Here is an 11,298-nt window from a genome sequence, read left to right as displayed (position 1 = left end):
CAAGCATGTACAAAAGGTTATACAACTATCTGTGTAGTTTTGAGGTATCATCAGGTTTACTTTTAGGGGGGCACAGAATTCTGATAGAAGGATCAGTCCACCTCCAGGTAGGGTTCAGTAGACAAATCGAGAATCAGTGGGGCAACAGCTCCCAACCTTGAAGGCGGACTGAAGCCACACACATGGGCTTGCAGGCTTCTCCTACTCCACTCAGGCAAGAGTAGTAGGGCCTGTGCAGATATTTCCAACTGGCCTTCCACTATTCTAAACAACACAATTGTGCTTCTTTGTTAATTTTGCTAACTACCAAACCCTGTGGTGGTTTCTGATCACATCCTTTGAAATACTAAGGAACCGTCTCTAGGTTTCTGATTCTTGATGCGAGTACATTAGATCCTAAGTAAGCATTCCTGTTACTGTTGAGAGTAACCTGTCACACACAGACATCACACTGTTCACACCAGTCTCCTCTATTTAGTCCTTCCTTCCCTTTATCCAGTGTCAACCTAGGTGTCAAAATGACCCCCTTAGAACCTCATGTAATGCCTCATGTAATGGCCTATCAGATCCTCAAACAACACACACCTGGCATATGGAGGGGCGGGCTCAAATATTTTTGTGCGAATAACCAAACAAAAGAACCAATGGATATGGAAGTATTTAAAAAATAAACCACCATCCAGGCAACATAATAGAGTTTCTGTTCTAGTTCCAATGAGTTTTTTAAAACCCCCTTCCTCTAATACTCTTAATTCTCCAGCTGCAGTGTATTTGCAGAATGAAAAGCTGCTCAACTGCCCTAAAGGGACTCCTGAATTAATCTGGAGATAATTTAAATACGGGAAGAACCTTGTTTATTATGAATTTCATTTTTAGCACCAGTGCACCCACAGTGAGACCAAAACATCACGCCATCAAATAGTTAGTTGTGTATTTTTCATTGGCATTCATATCTGGTACTCTGTTTATTATGAATCGCAGATAATCACTGTCTGAGGCTTTACAGTCTTCCATTTTCCCCCATGTTGTAAAGTCCTACATTTAAGAAGCAAAAAGACCATGATAAATCTTATGACAGTCAAAGCCGCCAAAATTAAGTTGATGCCTTGAATGAGATTTTACTAATTTGATGGCATTTTTTCAAATGTCTTGTTTGTTTTTCTTATTTTTACTTCTAGTAAGTTATTTTTTAAAGTCAGGAGTTACCAGTTGTATTCTCCCTCCCTCATTGCACATTGCAGAGACCAGGATGTGAAATTTGACTACAGAGGTTATGGTAGGCTGGGTTATTCTAACCGCCACCTGACTCCCCTCATGTCCATGTCCTAATCCTCAGAACCCATGACTTTGTTAACTTACACAGCAAAAGGGACATTGCTGAGGTGATGAAGCATCTTGTGATGGGGGAGGTTATCCTGTATTATCCCAGTGAGCCTCATACAATCACTGGGTCCTTATGAAAAGGAGACAGGAGGACCAGAGCCAGCAATATGACCATGGAAGCAAGAGGTTGGTGAGATGCAAGGAAGGGCCACCGGTCAAGGAGCGCAGGTCCTTCTAGAAGCTGGAAAGGGCAAGGAAAGGGATATTCCCCTCAGAGCCTCCAGAAACACTGCAGCCCTGCCAACAGCTTGACTTTCGTCCAGTGAGACTGAATTGAGACTTCTGACCTCTGGAACTGTTCGATGATACAGTCGTGTTGTTTTAAGCTGCCTGAGTCTGTGGTAATTTGTCAGAGCAGCCATAGGAAATTAATGCCCACGCCTTTAAGAACCTCCCTGTAGGTGGAGTTGGCTGCTTTTTTATAGAAGACCATTAAAAGTGCAAATGCATACATTAAAAACATTTGCTTTACTGGGGCGTATTTCTGTTGCTGCTGAAATTCTGTCCTGAATGCAAACTCCTATTATTCAAAGACACCATCTGTATTAGCAGATTTTTTTCTTAAGTGTCCTAAGAATAATGATCTTGTCAGAACTGTGTGAGGCTCCACTGTGGGAAGGATAAGCAAAGGGAGACGGTGAGGAGGCTGAAGGAGCTGCCCCCACTCTGAACTGTTCTATGGTGAACCGACAGAGGAAAGGTCAGCCATGTTGGCGGTCCATTGCTCTGTTCCACACGCACTTAGTAGCATTATTCATGCACCCAGGGGAGTGCAGAACTGATTTTGTTCAACTGTGGGAAGACAGGGTTGGGAACACAACCTGGCCCAGACAGATTTGGCTTTGATCTCCCTGTTTCCCACATTCATGAATGTACAGCTTCTGATGAAAATTAACTACTTTCAAATAAAGCCTCTTACTTCCCTTCAAGTAAGAAAAATATGGTGGACATTTAGTAAAACAAAACTGTAAATTTCTCTGAGGTAGCTAGGAAATCTAGGCTAAGATACTCTACCTCACCCATGGTTTGTGTGACCACCCCCCCTTCTGATATTTTCTGTATTTTTGGTTGAATAAATTGTAACCTTACAAGGTCCAGGTCTGTCCCCTGAATTCAGGACCCCTGGCCTTCTTTACACATCTCATTGATCAGCAGGGTGTTTGCTTTCAATTTCAGTACCTCTTTTTTGCTGCCAGGCAACGCCCACCAACCACCACCACTTTCCTGCCTGAACTAACGTGAGTCTCCAAATGGATATCCTTACCATCTCTTCTTGTTTTCTTACAATGCGTTCTCTTTAAGCAGAATTTTTCAACATAGGAAGCAGATTATTGGACTTCTAGATCATATCTTTCTAAGGTCTTTGATTTTTACTTAATTCAGACTCATTGCCTGAGACTTCTCATCCCTGACCTTTCTGGCTCCTGCATCTCTGACTGACCTCCTTACCCGTCACTCCCCATCCTTGTTCCCATTCTCCACCAATGCACTTTGCTGAGGCCCTCGGCACTTGCTTCTCTGTCTGGAAGGTACCATTCTCGGCTTTCACTTGAGTGGTTCTTGTTCTTTTGATGTATAAAAAATTTAAATATTAATTTAATATAGTTTAATATTGTAAATTTAATAAAAATGCCACATCTGTAGGGAAGTCTTGCTCATCCAAACTAAACCCTGACATGAGTCCTCACCGACACGATAACTTTATGACTTTATCACAATAAAATATATCTTACGTTTTTTCCCCTATTTTCTATCCTAGGCATTCTAATTCTAAAATATAGTTGATCTTCAGTAACTATTTGTTGAGTGAATGAATACACAAATGAGTTAATGAATATGTAGAAAGCCAGTTGCTTCTTGGGGCTTTATCCTAAACATACATTTATAAAACCAGAGCAACATAACATTTTAATTCATTATGCTTTTCTGTTTTCCCATGTTTGTTACTGGAAATTCAAATTTCTGTGTAATTTTTCCTAATAGAATGTAATTGCCCCGAAAGATCTGTCCCCTGGAATAGACATCTGTCATAATGAAAGCATTACTGTTAACATGTCAAACAAACAACTGAATAGATTCTTCTATTCTCTAAAAGGGACTCTATCAGAGGTCAACAAAATGTTGAGATTTACTTAGATTCTTTAAGAAGTTGCCATTTAAAGCTTGGAGTGGGTCTGAAATGTGCTTTGGAACAGAACAGAGCAATAAATTTGCTGCAGCCCAGGCTGTGCTCTTCACCCAAGACAACCTCTGTAGCTCTAGAAAGAGGTTGCATTCCTTTCAGAAGTCTCATTAGCATGTCTGGATTGTTGCAATGCTGAGTCATCTCCTATCAGGTAGTGGGGGGTGCGGGAAGCGGGTGTTGTTTGAAAACCACAGTATTCTTTGCCTGGGCGCCTGGATGGCTCTGTCGTTAAACATCTGCCTTTGGCTCAGGTCATGATCCCAGAATCCTGGGATTGAGTCCTACATAGGGCTCCCTGCTCAGCGGGAAGTCTGCTTCTCCTTCTCCCACTGCCCCTGGTTGTGTTCCCTCTCTGGCTGTCTCTCTCTGTCAAATAAATAAAATCTTAAAGAAAAAAGATTCTTTGCCTGGATAGTAACAAAATGTCTTTGAAAACATTGGACAATTGCATTTGGGGGTTTCGATACTTTCTCTCTGCATGGTAGGCTTTGTTTTTGAGTTAACATTTGAGCTGAAGCTCTTAAATCGACTTTCAGATTCATTGCCAGCCCTCCCCACAACTCCTGTAGGACACCCTGGCTGATTCCACCATCCATGAAATGCTTGCGGCTTAAAGGCTACTTTGCAGTGCACACGTGAGCTTCTGTTCACTGACGGCCGGCTTCTGAACTGCCTGTTTGTTTGCATGTCCAGAGCACTGCTACTTGTTATTGTAAAGTAGTAATTTACTTATAATTACTTAAGCCTGAACCTGAAAGAGTTCCCATGACTAAAGCTGGAACAATTTGAGTAGTGAAACGAATAATGTAGCATTGGATTATATTCCAAAGCAAAAAATACAAATACCCATGAGATTAGGCTGATAAATAAACTACTGAAAAAAACATAAAAATGAGTGAGAACGGAGAAATAAAACTCCTACAGAGAAGAATTCCAGATAACTTGTGGAGGTATTCCTCCTGTCACAGAAATGGGGGTTAATCCTCTCCCCATTTCTTCTGATGGCTAGAGGATGGAGAGGGATGAAAAGTCTTATAATGTGAAACCAGCTAGGTGAATGAGGTTAACGTCATCCGTGGTTAAGTCACGTTAGTAAGTCATCTGTAATAGTAGCGTGTATTCTTTTAAAAAACAGATTTATTGAGCTATAATTCACAAATGCCAAAATACACCCATTTGAAGTGTACAGTTCAGTGATGATTAAAATATCCACAGAGTAGTGCAACTATGAGTCTAATTTCAGAACATCTTCACTCTCAAAAAGAAACCTCATACCCGTTAGCAGCCATTTACCATCCCATCTCTGCTCTCCCTCCCCCAGACCCCAGCCATCTGCTTTCCGTACCTATAGGTTTACCTATTCTGGACATTCCATGTAAATGGAATCCTACAGGATGCCATTTTCTTGTCTCTGGCTTCATTCCCTTACCAAAGCGTTTTCAAGATTCATTGATGTTTGTAGCATGTATCAATACTTCATTCCTTTTTTATGGCCAAAGAGCCCACTGTATAGATGTACATGGTGCTTATCCACTCATCAGTACAGGAACATTTGGATTGCTTCCTCATTTTAACTACCATGAATAACGCTGCTCTTAAAATTCAGACACGAGATTTTGTGTTGACATACATTTCCCTTGCTCTTGGGTATATACCTTAGAAGCAGAATCGCTCGGTTATATGGTAACAGTATATTTAATGTTTTGAAGGACTTACAAACTTTTTAAAATTAGAATATAATTGACATGTGACATTATATTAGTTTCGGGTATACAACATAACAATTTGATATTTGTATACATTGTGAAATGATCACAATAGATCTAGTTAATATCTATCACCACACATAGCTGTAATTGTTTTTTCTTGTGAGAAGAACTCTAAAGATCTCTCAGCAACTTACAAATAAATAATATGGTGTTAATTAACTACAGTCACCATGCTGTACATTGAATCTCCGTGACTTAATTCTTTTATAATGGGAAGTTTGTACCTTTTGACCTCTTCACCCATTTTGCCTACCTCCCATCCCTAACCTCCAACTTGTTCTCTGGCAACCACCAGTCTGTTCTCTGAATCTATCAGTGTAGTTTTTTGTTTTGGGGGGTTTTCTTTTCGGACTCCGTATGGAAGTCAGTTCATACGTACTTGGCTTTATCTTATTTCATTTAGTGTAATGCCTTCAGGGTCCACCTATGTTGTTGTAACTGGCAAGAGTTCTTTTTTATGGCTGACCTATATTCCATTGTGTATATACACCACATTTTCTTTACCCATTCATCTATCAGTGGACACCTAGCTTGCTTCCATACTTGGCTATTATAAATAAATAATGCAATAAACGTGCAATAAACATGGGAGTGCCGATACCTTTTTGAATTGGTGTCTTTGTTTCCTTTGAATATCCAGAAGTGGAATTGTTGGATCATATGGTAATTCTACTTTTAATTTTTTTTTAGAAATCTCAATACTGTTTCCACCAATTTATATTCCTACCAACCGTGCACAAGTTCCTTTTTCTCCATATTGCCACCAACAGTTGTTCTTGTCTTTTGTTTTTCTCTAAAGAGAGAGGGAGAGAGCGAGTGAGCATGCACAAGCCAGGAGTGGCAGTTAGAGGGAGAGGGAGAAGTGGACTCCCCACTTCACAGACAGCCCATCTGGGGCTTGACCCCAGGACCCTGGGATCATGACCTGAGCCAAAGGCAGATGCTCAACTGACTGAGCCACCCAGGCACCCCTCTTGTCTTTTTGATAATACCCATTCTAATAGATGTGAGGTAATATCTCATGGTTTTGATTTGCATTTCCCTGATGATTAGTATTGAGCATCTTTTCATGTACCTGTTGGCCACCTGTCTCCTCTGGAAAAATACCAAATTGGATCCTCTGTCCATTTTTTTTTTTTTTAAGATTTTATTTATTTATTTGACAGAGATCACAAGTAGGCAGAGAGGCAGGCAGAGAGAGAGGAAGGGAAGCAGGCTCCCTGCTGAGCAGAGAGCCCGATGTGGGGCTCATGGCCTGAGCCGAAGACAGAGGCTTTAACCCACTGAGCCACCCAGGTGCCCCAATCCTCTGCCCATTTTAAAATCAATTTTTTTTCTATTGAATTGTGTGAGTTCTTTATATATTTTGAATATTAACCCCCTCATCAGATACATGATTTGCAAATATTTTCTCCCATTGAATAGGTTGCCTTTTCATTTTATTGATGGCTTCTTTTGCTGTGCAAGAACTTTTTAGTTTGATGTAGTCCCACTTACTTATTTTAGCTTCTGTTGCCTTTGCTTTGGGTGTCAAATCCAAAAAGTCATCACCAAGACTGATAACAAGGCGCTTACCACCTATGTTTTCTCCTAGGAGTTTTAGGGATTCAGGTCTTGCATTTAAGTCTTTAATCTATTTTGAGTTGATTTTTGTGGATGGTGTAAGATAGGGGTCCAGTTTCATTCTTTTGCATGTGGCTGTCCAGTTTTCTCAACATCATTTATTGAAGAGACTATTTTCCCTATCATGTGTTCTTGGCTCCTTTGTTTTAAATTAATCAACTATATATGTGGGTTTATTTGGGGGCTTTCTGTTCTTTTCCCTTCATTTATCTGTTTTTGTGCCAATACCATACTCTTTTGATTACTACAGGTATGTAATATAGTTTGAAATTAAGAAGCACGATGCCTCTAACTTTGTCCTTTCTCAAGATTATTTTGGCTATTTGGGATGCCTTGTGGTTCCATACAAAATTTTAGGATTGTTTTATTTTTGTGAAAAATGCCATTGGGATTTTGATAGAGGTTGCACTGAATCTGCAGCTTGCTTCAGGTTTTCTCAAATTTTTAAAATTACTGATTTAATGTCTTGATTTATGTTAGGTCTATTCAGGTTATCCTGTTCTTCTTGAGTCAATTTCAGTACTTTGTATCTTTCTAGGAATTTGTCCATATCTTCTATGTTAGTTGCATAGACTTGTTCGTAGTATTCCATTATAATCCTTTTTTTTAAATCTGTAGGATTAGTAGTGATGTTTCCTCTTGGTCCTGATTTTAGTCATTTGAGTTTCTCTCTCTCTGTTTTTTTTTTTTCCTTGTCTCACTAATGGCTTGTTGGTTTTATTGATATTTTCAAATGAATGACATGTTTTCATTAAGTTATTCTTTTGTTTTTCTCTTCTCTCTTTCATTTATTTCTATTCTATTTCGGTTATTTCCTTCCTGTGCTTGCTTTTGCTTGGCTTACTTTCTAAAGTGCAGTGGGCATACAAGTCATATTTTATTTGGTTTCCCTTTTAATAGGCCTTTTGACTATACAACTACCAGTTCCAATTGCATATGAATCAGGACTCCTGAAACATTACCATTTATGGTTTTAAAATGGTTTGTTTGCTTTTCCTCTTAATGTACTTGAATAGCATTTGGGGAGATTTTGTTCCATGTGATAATTAAGATTCTGGAGCAACATTTTAAAGCGATTTCACAGGGCACCTTGGTGGCTCAGTGGTTAAGCATCTGACTTAGGCTCAGGTCATGATCCCAGGGTCCTGGGATTGATGGAGCCCCATGTCTGGCTCTCTGCTCAGTGGAAAGACTGCTTCTCCCTCTCCCACTACCCCTGCTTGAGTTCCCTCTCTCCCTGTCTCTCTCTGTCAAATAAATAAGATCTTTAAAAAAAAAAATTCACTAGATATGCATTAATATCTCTGAATCCCAATCCCATTTTTGTATGCCACTTTTAATTGAAAATTGAATTGAATTGGAAATAGAAAAATCGGATTTAATTGGAAATCACATATCAAGTACTTATATAGTACTAACAATGTACTAGGCACTTACTGTATGAGGTACTATTATTGTTATAATTTTGCAGATAAGAAAACCGAGGCAAAGAGAGATTAAGTATCAGAACTAGTAAGAGGTAGACTAGAAAATCAAATCCAGAGAGTCTGGCTTATGAATCTGTGCTTTTCTCTACTACGTAATGCATTCCTGTTTTCGTAAATGAAGTTGTATTGGAACACAAAACCATTCATTTACAAATTATCTATTTTTGCACTATAATGTTATAAAACCTAAAATATTTAGTATTTTGTCCTTTACACTTTGGCTGGTCCCCATACTATGCTATACTGACTCTGATCATCATAATACCTACATTGTGGTTATTATGAGAAATAAGTAATGTGACTATAAGTCACTAGAGAATATCCAGCGTATACATAGACACTCAACAAGTGGTTACAATTATTGTTATGCCTGGTTACGTTGTAAACTTAAAATAAGTTCCTTTTCTTAGCAGTCTCCCTGTCATTAATTGTATCCTAAATTACTTATTTTGATCTTAGAGATCAGGTTACACCTAGTAGTCTGCTTTCCTTTCTCCTTTTGGGCTTCCCTGAGCACTACTTACCTCTTTCCATTACTCTAATATGCAAGGAATGTCATGGTGTTTATCATGGAAAAGTGACTGTGTTCTTGTACTTGCAAAGGATGATGTAGTGATCCACACAGAGAGAAGAAAGGCTGATTTCCAGAGAACAAGATTCTGGTTTTTGACATTGTCCAAAGGGTAGATGACACTGCATTCCTGTCCCAATAGAGGAGAGAAAAAAAAATTCAATTTAAAACCAGCTCTAACTAAATTTTGCTGCGAAATAGAAGATGATATTGAACTAAATAATTCAAGCTTTTATTCAGAAGTAGAGGGAATGTATGGGACAGTCATTGTGTGCTGGCAAGAGCCTGGTGATAGAATTTCAGCTGTTTTGCTTCCAGCTTCCCACATGGCCACCCTAGAAAACTGTCCCAAACTGCAAACCACAGCACCCCTCCCCCCCCCCCCCCCCCGGGTCACCTGCTGGAGCAGAGGGGCTAATTTGTGAAACCAAAGATCCTCTTCCCATTTCCTCCCTTTAGGTCCATTAAAAACAGAATATTCTCAATAGGGCTTGTGATGGAATAAAACCACTTTCCCTCCCACTGGAAAACATGGTTATCCAACTTAGGTGAGGTGGGTCAGAGGAGCACAGGAGGAACATTCTTTGCAGAGGTAATAACCTTTCTATTTGTTTTCCTGCATGGAGGTCTCTCCAGTCTCTCCCATTCTGCTCTTCCCTGCCCCATATGAGGCAGTGCCTTTCCCCCTCCAGTGTTGCCAGTGGGTCCTGTCGGGGCTGCAATCACAGAGGTCTCTCTCCAGATGGCCTGGGAGTCCGTGTAGGTTGTCAGCCACATCCTGCGCCCAGTAACTGGTCTAATGCCTAAGTAAAAATAAAGTATTTAAATATTTAATAACCTTATTAGCCAGCTCTTTCAATGTATTTTTACACCTATTTGATACCTATTATGGGCAGAGTACATAGCTAAATACCCAAAGGAAAATAATGAAGGGAAGAACAACTCCCTCTAAGCTATAGCTAATCAAATAACTTCTTTGCTTTGCTTCCACATGTCCTCTGTAAAAACCTTTCCTGTAGTTTCTGTTGGTAGAGTGCTCCTAATCAGTTTCATTTAGGTGCTGCCCAGTTGGAATTAATGTTTGTGCAAATAAACTCACAAATTTTAGCATGCCTCACTCCATCTGCTAACAGTTGAAGGTTTATTCTTTGTGATATTAAGTTCGGTAGTATTTGACAAAGTTAGTGTCATGCATTTGCCATTGCAGGATCATACAGAATAATTTCACCAGAAAAATAACCCTACACGTCTTGTATTTAATACCGCACTCCTCTCCTCCCCTCCCCCATCTTTCCATGAATCCCTGGCAACCACTGGTCTGGTTACTGTCTCCATAATTTTGACTTTTCCAGAAAGTCACATAGTTGGAATCATGTAGTATGTAGCATTCACAGACTGACTTTTTAAACTTAGCAATAATAAGATTTATCTATGTCTTTATATGATTTGTTTGTTCTTTCTGATTACTAAGTGATATTCCATGACAGATGTATCAATATGTTTATCCATTCACCTATTGAAGAACATCTTGATTACTTCCAATATTTTGGTGAGTTTGAGTTAAGCTGCTGTAAACATCTACATGCAAGTTTTTCTGTAGACTGTTTTCAAATCATTTGGGTAAACACCTAAGAGCAAGATTGCTGGGTCATATATTATGACTATATTCTGCTTTGTGAAAAACTGCCAGCTTATATTTCTAAGGGGCCGTACAACTTGTTTTCTTGTCAGTCATGACTGGGAGTTCCTGTTGCTTCACATCCTCACCAGCAATTGGCATTATCAGTTTTTTTTAATTTTTAGCTATTCTAATTGGTAATTTAATTTATTTTTTAAATTTTTTTAGTATAAAAAGAGGAAAAATTCTTTTAATGCAAAATATATTTTATCTGTTAAATCATCCTTATAATCATTAATAGGAAATTTATTTGATGTTTTGATGCTCTATTTCTCAGTTCATTTTTTTGTTTAATTATTTTTTGTTTAATTTTTAAATTTTTTTATAAACATATAATGTATTTTTAGCCCCACGGGTACAGGTCTGTGAATCTCCAGGTTTACACACTTCACAGCACTCACCATAGCACATACCCTCCCCAATGTCCATAACCCCACCACCCTCTCCCGACCCCCCAGCAACCCTCAGTTTGTTTTGTGAGATTAAGAGTCTCTTATGCTTTGTCTCCTTCCCGATCCCATCTTGTTTCATTTATTCTTTTCCTACCCCCCAAACTCCCCATGTTTCATCTCCACTTCCTCATATCAGGGAGATCATATAAT

The 11,298-nt window shown here is 39.1% G+C and overlaps 1 pseudogene across 1 annotated transcript in view; it reads right to left on the bottom strand.

Moving 5' to 3' along the window:
* Window positions 1-906: 906 nt before the first annotated feature.
* Window positions 907-11,298, bottom strand: part of LOC308338234 (large ribosomal subunit protein uL18-like) — a 112,195-nt pseudogene continuing 101,803 nt past the window's right edge. Inside the window, exons 5-6 of the transcript in view lie at window positions 2,825-2,948; window positions 907-1,035 (exon numbers count right to left, since the gene is read on the bottom strand). The product of the transcript in view is annotated as a large ribosomal subunit protein uL18-like (transcript). The remainder of the gene's footprint in view (window positions 1,036-2,824; window positions 2,949-11,298) is intronic.

The sequence above is a fragment of the Martes martes genome, assembly GCF_963455335.1.
Source record: "Martes martes genome assembly, chromosome: 2".
NCBI lineage: Eukaryota > Metazoa > Chordata > Mammalia > Carnivora > Mustelidae > Martes > Martes martes.
This window is presented reverse-complemented; position numbering and strand designations above follow the sequence as displayed.